Here is a 12,667-nt window from a genome sequence, read left to right as displayed (position 1 = left end):
TAAAAAGAAATACCCAGTATCAGATTAATTAACCCACAGTTACAGTACTATTATTTTTAAAAAAGAGTACAGTAAAGTGTCCTAGTAATTTATTAGAATTCTCATGAGAAAATTGTACCGTTAAAACCGTTACAAATATAATGCCCCTTAAAAGTTCCTACGGCAGATTATGAAACAGATTATGTCCACCGACTTCCCCCGTATCCACTCAAACGACATGTATGGTCATTTCGGAACTAACATATGGTTCAATTTTATTTCAATAATTCGCTTGCCCGTAGGGGACTTTAGTAGTAGGGGGAAACTGCAGGACCGGGAAAAAACCCACGAGGTTGACAGGCGACCCTATAACAGGGACAGACCTTATGAAACAACGTGCAAGCGCTAACCATTCGGCCATCCAACTCCCCGAGCCTTCATGATCCCGTAATTATATCTAATCAAAAATGCATATATAATTTTATTTATCTAATTAAAAATGGTTATTAGGTTCAGTTCTATGACCTATTTGTTGCCTATTATTTTATCAATACCTGTTCTGTAAGAAGGAACGGCATTGATGTTTTAAGGTTTAACTTAAAGCATAGAAGAAAATTTAAAAGGATTGAAATAGATCGAGTAATTGTTTTGGGACAGTCGCGCCCATTAAATAGACGTCGCAATTTAATTTGTCAAATCCCAATGAATAAATCTATAAGTAACATTATAAAGTTTTTATTGGTATGTGTCTAAGAATATATAGTAATAAATATTTTGCTGCGATGGTCGTAAAAGCTTGAAGTTTTTAAATTGTATAATGATACTAAATAGTGTTGATTTTTCTAAAGCCTGACAGTTCTCGATATAATAGTTAAAAACTAATGAAAAGAGCATATCTTGAAAGCTCCTTATCTAAATCTTGCATAATTCATCTTTAATGTGTTTTTAAGACTTTACGTGATTTATATTGCATGTGGGTAGTTATTTCTATTGATTGTATATCGGTTTTATCCCTATACAAGAATTGTCTATTCAAATACTGTGCGGTTTAATGTTACTTCCCTGTTGATTTAAAGTCACAAGATTGCTAACCTCAAAAACATTCATTTGCTTCTAATTGCTCTATGGAAAATAATGGCATCTTATACCGTTTCAATAAGCGTTTACCAGGTGGATTTATAATCACACTTGCCACTCGTTTCTTGTGATGAGATATTTCACATATGAATATAGATGTTGATATTATTGGGGTTTCAATGGATATGGATACGTCTCTAATTGGCACTTTGTTCTGGTTATCCTGGCCTTTCCAGAAAAATCTGCTTATTACCGTTCACCCGAATTTGGAAAAAATACAAACGGGTTCTCGCCATTCCAGACGGAGTAAGCACACATTGCTTCGTTGTCAACACATGTATCAGAAATTGCAGTCACAAGACTATCCATAATTTAAGAAGGCAACATATTGGTCCCTTTAAAACATACAATGACTTTTAAAACCTTTAAACGTCCTGGTTGTGTTAACACCACTATAAGACGCAGGACGTGCATGTATAACTGTGATACTCTGATATATAAATCACAATAATGTTTACTTCGGATATATACATGTACATTTGAGTCAAAGTTTTCATTAATTAATCAATAAGATTGGGTAACAAGGTAAGCATTTTAAAATTAATTATTCTCCATGTTTTCACATAGTTCAATGTCGCACAATGTGTTACATTAATTAAACCAGTTGCCAAACATTATGAACCGTAATTATGATGTATTATTAATCATAATTATAATATATTGTGAATCGTAATTATAACAACATGTATTATCATTTATTATTCATTGCACACATATTGTTTTAATATTTTGCCAGTCTACCAGTCTCCAATAAGAGTGTTAACATTCATTAGTGTATTATTTTTTATTTGGAACTCTACAATATTATTTTTAGACCCTCCCTCCACCCCGCACCCTCCGTCCCCCCCAACCGCATCCCAGTAGTCGTTTCCAATAGCAAGTACAGGACCAGACACAACTATTGGCGGTGGAAGAGACATAATTATAATTTGTAAATGCATGGCGTATGGAATATAAACCGGATTTGAAAGGTTAAATACACTGTATAATTATAACATGATTTGATAAAGACAAATTAGTAAAATATCAACAAATTAAAATATATCTCCATTTAATTTTGTTATTGTAGGATCGTCCATTTTACCAAGGAATATTTTAATGTGGCAACTGTTTTTAGTGATCACCCTTTTGCTGCTTCCAAAGGGACTAGGTTCGTTTTATTACTACACACATTTATTGTAGGTTTATTTGAGTTCATTTGCCTTGTTAGTATGCATTCGAAACTTACGCTGTTTGTCTTCAAACAGATACGAAGCTAGTTGACCGAAATTCTAATTCCAGCATGGAATTATGCCGCTTCCGTTTAATGGAATTGAGAGAGATTTTTCGACAAAAACTAGGTCATTTTGGGATTGACATATGGTTCAATTTTATTTCAATAATTCGTTTGCGCATAGGGGTCTGTAACAGTTGGAGGAAACCTGAGTACCCGCAGTAAACCCACGAGGCTGGACAAGCGATCTTACTCCTTGTCACGTACAAGCGGGGAATCGAAACCACGTCACTTGACTCAATGACAGGCCTTACGATTTCACGCGCAGGCATTAAACCACTAGACCACCCCTCACACACACACACACCATACTTGTTTATTTGGGCGACGTTTGGAAGAGTATTCTGTCAACGGTGTCAAGCTAATACAGTTTGAGTCTTGTCCATATTGCACATATCATCTAACCCATGATTTATGATTTACTAGGTGTACTCTGCCTATCATCTTGAGGCTAACCCATGATTTATGATTTACTAGGTGTACTCTGCCTTTTGTAATGTCAAATCCATTGATATATTCGAGGGAGCACAACACCTCGTCCCCGAACAACCGTTATGGGACCCTTTACGCTCATCATTTGGCTTTACAAACATGTGGTTATGGTCTTGTCGTCATTTTAAGACTAACCTGTAATGTATTATTTACTATGATGATGTGCATAGTGCGTTTGTGCCTAGACATAGTTTAATTTTAACTGCCATTAAGTCTATAATATTCTGGCAATATACCTTAAATGGGAACCGAGTTGGAGATGTCATGTCAGCAATGCTAGTGTTACCCTTTGCACACTGCATGGTCGCTACGTGTGTATGTAGATCAGGGTGTTACAGTGACCAGTGTTTGATTTATTAGTTAGGTTATACGTGTGCATGTACAGTATATAGGTTGTTGGTTGTATGATCTGAATTATTAACTTGTAACATAATTATGAAAACAGTAATATATTACACAAATTATTGAATTTCTTCTTACATTTTAAAGTTTTTGAAAAGAGTAACTGTTGCCGAATACAAAAACAACTCTTATATCTTAACAGACTCGTGGATAAGCGATGCATGTAAAGATGGAAAATATACTACACACAGTCTTACTTGTGATACAGGAGAACATATACAGCAGATAGACTGGGCGTATCATGGATATACACAGAATAGAGAGACCTGTAAACCTTTTTGTTCAAAAGGTTTAAATCCTCCATTATGCGTGTTTCAGTTTAGCAAAGATTACTACGATGAGTTGAAAAAGAAATGTATCAACCATCAAAGATGCAATATTACCACGCGTGTTCTGTCAGATGGTACATACTGCTCACTGGAAGGGGGGGATTACGATTACGACTACCACTATTACTGCTTTTCGAGTATTTATTACAGTTGTGCACAGGGTATAGTATTTAATTATTTTTTTCTTTTTGCATTAACTTTTTGCATTAATGAATGACAATTTTGCAAAACTATTACATTTTACAGAACAGCATGATTTCGTCGTGAACCTTTATAAACAAATCAAAACTGTTTTGTATTCAAATTGATATGTCGCTGGTTTTATGAAGGTGAACAACAACACACAATTGGAAACAAAGTTCAAATTGATACAAGGGTGTTTTAAATCATATTACTCAAACATGATACAGTGCGTCGGTTTTATTGTCATACTTTGTTATAAACGATAATTAATATTTAAGCACCTGAACAAGAAACAGAAATACAAGAAACCGAATATACAGGGTTCACACCAGAGGTCACCATGCTACAGAATCTACTACAAAAGCTTCTGGGACCAGCACAGTCCAGATTTTGTCTACAGAAAAACTAGAATATTCAGCTAGTATGTATAAACAATATTTGACCACGGTTATTTATCGAATGTTGACCTGTCTATTTTTCCTTTTTTAGATGACTTTTTTGATTGACAATTTCAAAAATTGCTGAAAAGCCTGTTTGATTTGGATAATAATCCCGAATTAAAGACGGAGGTATATGAACGTCAACATGTGTGACATGGGAAAGTGAATAACAGTATGCTATTATAGTGTTATGTATTTATATGTGTCTAGCTCATAATTCTAGAGTTTTGTCATGAAAACTAGCTGTGACACTAATATGGCTCTTTTGTAACCCCTAATGTGTCAGATATTTTAATACTATATGCGCCCAAGGAGCTGATATAGATTACGCTACTTTTTTTCAAGACCCACCCTATCCCATCTCTATCAAATACTTACTTATTGACAATAATATATTTATATCACAAGTTAAAAGTAACGTAATAACGAACTCATACATAAATTTTCTCGGTTACACCCCCTCCACCCACATACCACCCACCGGTTTTGTCAAATAATCCTAGTCTTAGACATAATAATAATGTTACTAACCTCACCTGGGTTCCACAGATAATAGGACAATCTCTATTGCGCAGGATATAGTATCTGTACAAACAGGTGGCATTATGTAAATAATACCGCGATGCATAAAAATTGATACATATTGTTGGTTAAATTCTAGATATACCCGTTATAGTAGGAAGTGTTACTGGGTGTTTAATTCTGGTGATATTATTGGTTATAATTATTCTGGTTATAATAAAGAGGTAAGGAAACAATTTTTTCGTTGGTATTTATTTCCTTTCCCAACTACCGTCCTTGAACATGTACCGTATATACTAATGATTACATTATGTTTACATATCTATATTACGTGTACCCAGGAGCAACGCCTTTGGAGGGACATTAACAGCACCATTGGTCACTGTATCTCAAAAGGCACGATTGCGCATTTAATAACAAATTGGGGAGGTAAAAACACTTTTTTAAATTGCTAGACGGGAATCTGATTTACGACTGTCCCATGGTAGAAGCGGGCGTTAACACCACAAATGAACGATCGATATTTATATTATTTTGCAAATTATATTAAATCGTCAGGTCTGCCTTATTTATTGCAGAAGAACAGTTAGTCGTCTTATTGGTAAACATTTAGAAGACAGTGCTAGCGTGTCAAACCCAAGATATGAAACAACTGGCGAAAGTTACAATCATGTTACATTCTCGAATGACGACCCGCCATCTACACGAGGTATTGAGGCTGACGATTATAATCATTTACATGAAGTCAGGAACAGCAACTCTACGGACAACGCTAAGAACTATAACCATCTTAGAATTCCGACTACTAAAGATAATCAGTTTCATGACCACTACAACCATCTCGGTGACGTAACGAAGAACAACCAACAAGGTAACGTAGGAGAGGTGCCCCACACTGACTACCACCATCTCGGCGATGTCAAGACAGAGGAGATCCAAGGTGACTACAATCATCTGAAATCGGAAAGGGAGCAAATGCACGTTGATTACAACCACAAGCAGATAATTGATGACTACAACCATATTGGCGAATTAAAGGAGCGGAAGATGAATGATGACTACAACCATATTGGCGAAGTAAAAGAGGAGAAGATCCACGGTGACTACAACCATATTGGAGTTGAAAACTATCCAATTAAGGTTTCCAATGGTGGCATTGATAGAGAAATAATACGTAAAGAAAATTATAAACTGAATTCTAATATTTCTAACTACGAGAACGTTTCTCTTTAAACATACAGGACGTATGATTAAGTAATAATTAAACTAACTCTGTTCAGTAAGTCAGTATTCAACATTAAATTTTTATACACCAGCATGTTGAATGTGGACTTGTATTGTCGGTTTCCGCCCGTCAAGACTATACCCACTCGATAGAGTTCCTAAATAAGTCTCCCCCAAAATGTGTTTATTGTTCTCCAAAGGTGGCTTAGTCGAGTTTCCAAATATGTTTAGGATTAGTTAATCTTGAATAAAGATAATCCCTATCCAGTGTTGTAAAACAACCGTGTTTTACACTGTCTGCAAACTGGCACGAAAAAACAAAAGGTAGCAATCTCCCTCGCTTTCGTTTTTAGTTATTGACTTTATTTTTATTTTTAATGATTCTTAACTTTATAAGTTTTGTTTTATTTATAACCTTGTTTTATTAACTATACGTTTTTAATTAGATATTTTTGTTTAAGAGGTGAGCCGATATTGTAGAATATAATAAGGGGTTTGATATTTTTATTTTCCTTAGAATTACCCCTTTTACGTTTCTGTCTCATTTCACCTATTTCCACGTGGTCTTAAGTCTTTACATTTGGTTAATAATTGTATAAGCTACACTATATACCACTAATATGCAGAGATAACATGACATATTAATTTCATATATTTTATTAACTTCATGCAACAGTTTCCTTGAAGTTTAATGTATTTTCTACAAGTTATATCATAAAACTATCACAATGATGGAAGAAATGGAAATTTATATATATTTGATAATTGATTAAACATTGAAATTACAATGTCAGCAAATATTTTATATTAATATATTCAAAACTTATCTGTGAAAACAGTTTAAACTTGGTGGTATGATATTCAATGCTAGAAAGATGATCACGTAATGGGGAGATAACTCCAATGTTGCTAAAGAAGATTCTGTCTATGAAAATGTTAAAAGTTTCCCTTTCAGTTGATCACAGATTCAACTAACGAAATTCCAAGTGTCCATAAATGTTAACTTTAGTGGCTGTTTGGTAAATATAATGCCATTTTGTATTATTGTTTTCTATAAACATCTACCACAAAATAGACGGTTGAAATAATAATCAATTCCTCAGTAAAATATGTCGTTAGTATAAATAGTACATCTTATTTGTATTACTGTGGTATATACACAAAATATAAAATCACAAGAAACTGCAAGTATTTATGTTCAATTGCAAATGAAATGAAATGGGGTTTAACGTCCTATTGTTCTGCTCCGGACTAGGCTAATGAAGACGGACACACGCCATACAGTGTGCTCATTCTGAACATCTGAGACACGCTACCTGCGGAGAAGTATCTCAGACACAGTCAGTTGCCATGATATCCATATCACGTGATCTACACATCACAGATCATGACATTGGCGTCAATGGGTCAAGAGGTCAACATTGTAAACAATAGGTTTATCTTCAGCATTGTGTCCGTTGCACCCATAAAGATTATATAATTCGTACAGTCCCAACATTTTCTCTCTTCTTCCAATGATTTTTCACAAAAATAACATCTACAACTCATAGAATTGACGTTGTCTTCAATGACCGCGTCTGCGAGGGTTGTTCATAGAGGCCGCCATATTGCACTATTTTGTGCGTCGGTCGGCACTCGGCAGACCTCGGCAGATTCCGGTACCTTACATCTAGCCTCGGCTGTATGACAGTAAGTGATATGTACCTACGCCTATACATTTGCGATGCGGCACTGGTTTACTTATAAGGGAAACTTGCCCGCGTTTAGAAAGAAGTTCTCAAAATTGCGTCGTTCGAAGAGTGTGTGAATTTTCAGTGCAAATTTGTCCTTGTCTAAAGAAAATCGGATAAACTTGAAAGATAAAACATTCTTCAAATACGTCGTCATCAATGACGTCATTGGTCGTCATGGACAACGCCATTGTAATCCGGGAACTTGAAAGTAGTTCTAATGGCGGACTTTGTCATACAGCCGAGATTAGATGTAGGGTACTGGAATCTGTTGAGGTTTGCCGAGTGCGTCGGTCGGGTCTATTTCAGATATACACAATCAATTCTGTTGATGTTTTTAGCGTTGGGATTGACTAATAGTTAATGTGTTTAATATTTTAAACTTTAACGCAAATTTAGAAAATAGCAAAAATCTGGCTGGGATTACTGAGCAAAATGGCCATTCACTGTATACGTGCGAAAAAAAAGCTAGCCACCAATTAATTTTCGTACGTTAGTTACGTACGACAGTGTGCTATGAGGGAAATTTTGCTCGGACAGCGGCACTACGGCTTACTCTTATATTGAATTCCAACTGTCAAGGATCTTTTACGTGTACGCCAATTTGTACACTGGACCACAGTTTTCCGTCCCACCCGAAAGACTAGACAGTTGTCCTTGCCAGGCCCTCCGCCCTGCATCACTGACAAGGGGGAACCACGCCGGAAAATCTGTATGAACTTTCTCGGCCAATGCAGAGGGATCGAACACCAGACCTTCAGGCTAGCGACCCAGCGTCTTACCCACTTAGCCACCGTGACCCCCCAATTGCAAAAGGAAAAGAGGATGCAATACACGACATCTACCAGTACGCTTTTACATATTAAGGGTAAACTCCCGTGCCCCACCCCCACCGTAAATACATTATAAATACGTTCATGCAAAAAGGGGAAATACCTGACCCATTTAGCGTACATTTTTAGCACCATTCTTTATACACCCCACCAAACCAACAGATATCATAGTGTTCCCTGTCAACCTCTTAATATTCATTTAGGAAAATCGTAGTGTTCTGGTCTGATATCCAGTAGCAGAATTCAGTAAGATCACAACCAAACTCCCAGAAATCGCCATGTGACTATTTTGGTATAATTTTAAATAGTGGTTACCATTGCCTTTATATCTATTGTTCTAGATTATATATTTCTACATTAAATTTTGTTTCTAGCTTAAAGTAAGGAATAAATACGTTTGTTTTAAACTGTATAAAATATAATCTTTAGGGAGAGGGGATCAGATGCTAGATTTTGTTTTAATTAAATGAAAGATTGATTGTGAGCGGTTTGATAGATTATACCTGTTTATTATTGTGACTTTCCAACAAACGATGGCTGCCACAGAGCACTGGGACATTCATCCTGTTTCATTTAAATCTATTTCAGAAAACTAATCTTGACTCTTCCAAAGACACAAGGAAGCCGTGGTGGCTCAGTGTGTATAACCAGCGGGTCTCGCTCCCGGTGTTGACCAAGAAAGTTCCTCGGGATTCGGATGGGACAAAAACGCGAGGTAACTTGTACACATTGGCGTGCGAGTAAAGGAACCCTTGGCAGTTGGAATTCGAAATAAGAGTATGGCGTAACGGCGTTGTCCGGGTCAAATTGCACACTGCTTGGTGTATGCCCGTCTTCATTAGCCCAGTCGGTGCAGAGATGTTCCTGGTGTTAAACTCCAATTCATTTCATATCCAAACAATCAAAACAAGACACAAAGATATATGTAGTCAATAAGTAAGCAGCAATCAGTCAATAAACTGGTTCGACTAGCATATCGTCCGACAATGTTCAACCGTACAACCTCTTCAGTTCCCCCACTAAGCTCAAGCGAATAATTGAAATTTAATTGTGCCACAGTATGTCCCGAAATGACCTTTGTTGTGTCGATTGGACGTTGAACCCTCTCCGGGATTAACGTATCGGCCAAGCGAAACTGATATATAATTCAACCTTAGACGTTGTTCAATGAGCTCCAAGTCGCGCCAAGAAAGATCAATTGATCAATTGATATTTCGTTCAGATAGCGGGTGTTCTGATGAATTGACAAGCGACATGGAATTTGAAGAATATTCTAAAGTAAAATCAAGGATGAATTGTGTATGGTCATCTTAGCCATACGAATAAACCCAAACTGGATGTTACACAGCTATACAACAGCAACTGTTGGTCCTACTCGGTCCATTCACGCAACCTGTTAACGTTGGGGGTGGGCACTGAGTCCAAAGTGTAAAACTGCGAAACAAAACGTATTAGTTCTTGAGTGTTCTCTAAAATACGAGAATAAACTTTGCCCGCGGATTACATGATAAAATAATTTATGCAGCTCATGCAGCACAAAGAAAAACCCTCCTATTCTACAGAAGACATTAAATTGAAAACATCAATTATCTCAACCTAAATCTATCTGCTAGTTCATTACTTTATAGTCCTGCAACTATGGCGGGAGCTTTAAATGTTATTACCGTAACACCTTCTCTACCTACAGCTACCTTACAATCCCTTATAAAATAAAAAAAAGACTCTTTCCCGGTTAAAGGTGCATTCTTAAATGTTCGCTCCATGAGGATTTTATCTCCACGAACTGGACTTATAACGACCGACATACCCTATGCAATGTGCTACTAGAGATTTTTTCTCGGACAGCGGTGCTAAAGCCTACACTTTATTTTGAATTTCAACTGTCAAGAATTATTTTACGAGTATGCCACGTGCACATCCAAACGACAATATCGTGTTCCTTGTCAGGCCTTTCGTCCTGTATCACTCACAAGAGGAAACAACGCTGGGAAATCCCGTGGGTTACCTGGTTAGAGAGCTCGTTCTATGAGTGTTGCGTGTAGGTTCGAAGGAAATCTATAAATATAAATGGAGAAAAAAATATGTTATATACATATTTTCATGTTACATCATGGCTGTTCCTACTATAATAGTTCAAAAATAGACAACAAGAAATGAACAGATTGAATATTTCAGTTAAATTACTGTATTCTGAGCGTATTTGCCGTATCTCGGCTAATGTTTACCATAAGGGGTCCAGATATGACAAAACACCACCTATTTCCGGTATGCAAATGAATCGGCAATTGGAAAACGTTGTTATTAAATTAACATCGGATAAAAATTTAGGTTATTTCAAACATTTTTCTATTCTATATTATCAAATTATTCGAAACGTTTTAATCATTTAAAAAAAATCAAATAATATATATATATATTATTTTTAAAAATCCTGTATCACGTGCAGATAATTGTGGGTTTTTTTACCATTATCCTCTAGCTTTGTAATGTTTGATCTTGAATAAACAAATTACGTCTGGGATATGATCTAAAATAAAGTAATCAGGTTTTTGTTTACCACATCAAAAATAAGCTCGGGGGCTACAAATTTTACCAGCATCGATGTTATTTTTAGATGGGGGGGTTGGATGGCTGAATGGTTAGCGTGCGCGCGCTGTATCATAAAGTCTGTCATTAAGTCGACTGGCGTGGTTTCGAATCCCCGGTTGTACGTGGCAAGGAGTAGGGTCGCCTGTCCAACCTCGTGGGTTTTCTCCGGGGCCTCCGGTTTCCTCCCACTGCTAAAGACCCCTACGCGCAAGCGAATTATGTAAATAAAAATTAAACCATATGTTAGTCCCGAAATGACCTAGTTTGTGTCGAGTGGACGTTAAACCCCATTTCTCTCTCTCTCTCTCTATTTTTAGATGTAACCATAGCCTTTAAAAGAAATCTAGATAACGCAAGGGGCGTAAGATACACCCTTGAAGCACTAAGGGCTTTAGGTGAACGAGTTGCCAAACGCGTGCGCTTTAGATCATAAGGTCTAAGTGTTGTGGCTTTGGTTCCAAAATTGCACTAGAGAAAAAGTATGGTCACCTGTCTTACCGCGTGGGTCTTCTCGTGGTAATCTGACTGATACAGACCTCTGGGGGCAAGCGAATTTTTAAGATAAAGATGAAAGTTAAATCACCCCCTTCTCTCTGAGCAATGAATCTTTTTTTTTCTTTTTTTTTTGATTTTGTGTAAATTGTTGCCCAATTTCCGTATTCTATTAGTTTAACGAAAGTAGAAATAGCAAAGGTGGGCGGTAAAATGGGGTTTAAAGTCCACGGGATAAAGTATATCTTTATTTCAGAAAACGATCCATGGGTCGTCTGTCAGACATGGAAAGCGGCGGACATACCCTAAAACCAATCGCCACATCCGGCGTATGATCCATGCACTCTTATCTTACTACATATCTTGGAACAATCATTGATCGTCTAATATTGTCTCTGGTTGTATTTGTAATGTCAGTCCTTGGGCCCCAGGTTGTATATCTTTAAATGTCACCTTGACATCCATACGTTGTTAATTTGTTATTTTATTCATGCCACAGCTAGTTTCTACATAAGTCATTCTCTCTTTCTCTCGATCCCACCAAATTCGTTAGTGCGAGTTTGCCGATAGAACTCGCTACGGCTAAATCTATTTGTTAAGGCTAGCTCAATTTTTGTCATTGTCGCCGAGACGTAAATACGGTTGATGACACCAAAATATATAACTACTTTCAGCACAACAACTATCTTGCTTCCAAGGATTCTATCAGTATACTAGAGTCTTGTAATGACATTCGAGGATGAATGACCAGAAGTAGGCTAAATCTTAACGATGACAAATCCGAATTTCTTGTCATATCATCAAAGTCACAATCCAATAAATTGTTTAAAGCGGATTCTATTCAGATCGATGATTGCTGTATATCTTCCAAGAAGCAGGCTAAAAATCGGCTATGTGACCGACGAATTTATGTCCCCAGTTCCCCAAATCAAGAGTATCATAAGGAAAATGCATTTTCAAATGAGAGCATTAGTAACATCGCATATGGACTATGTAGATTCACTTCTATTAGGAGCACCAGAAACAGCTTTAAACAGACTAC

At 36.7% G+C, this 12,667-nt stretch overlaps 2 long non-coding RNA genes across 2 annotated transcripts; both read left to right on the top strand.

Annotated features, from left to right (window-relative positions):
* Window positions 1–1,133: 1,133 nt before the first annotated feature.
* On the top strand, window positions 1,134–4,139 carry LOC130010473 (uncharacterized). The gene is made up of 4 exons (XR_008786042.1): window positions 1,134–1,641; window positions 2,186–2,266; window positions 3,426–3,773; window positions 4,074–4,139. It is a non-coding gene; the product is annotated as an uncharacterized LOC130010473 (long non-coding RNA).
* On the top strand, window positions 4,138–7,163 carry LOC130010769 (uncharacterized). The gene is made up of 3 exons (XR_008786041.1): window positions 4,138–4,216; window positions 4,897–4,981; window positions 5,336–7,163. It is a non-coding gene; the product is annotated as an uncharacterized LOC130010769 (long non-coding RNA).
* The last annotated feature ends 5,504 nt before the right edge of the window (window positions 7,164–12,667 follow it).

Source organism: Patella vulgata, chromosome 2 (assembly GCF_932274485.2).
Source record: "Patella vulgata chromosome 2, xgPatVulg1.2, whole genome shotgun sequence".
Classification (NCBI taxonomy): Eukaryota; Metazoa; Mollusca; class Gastropoda; family Patellidae; genus Patella; species Patella vulgata.
Note: the sequence above shows the minus strand (reverse complement) of the source record. Positions and strands in the feature narration are given on the sequence as shown.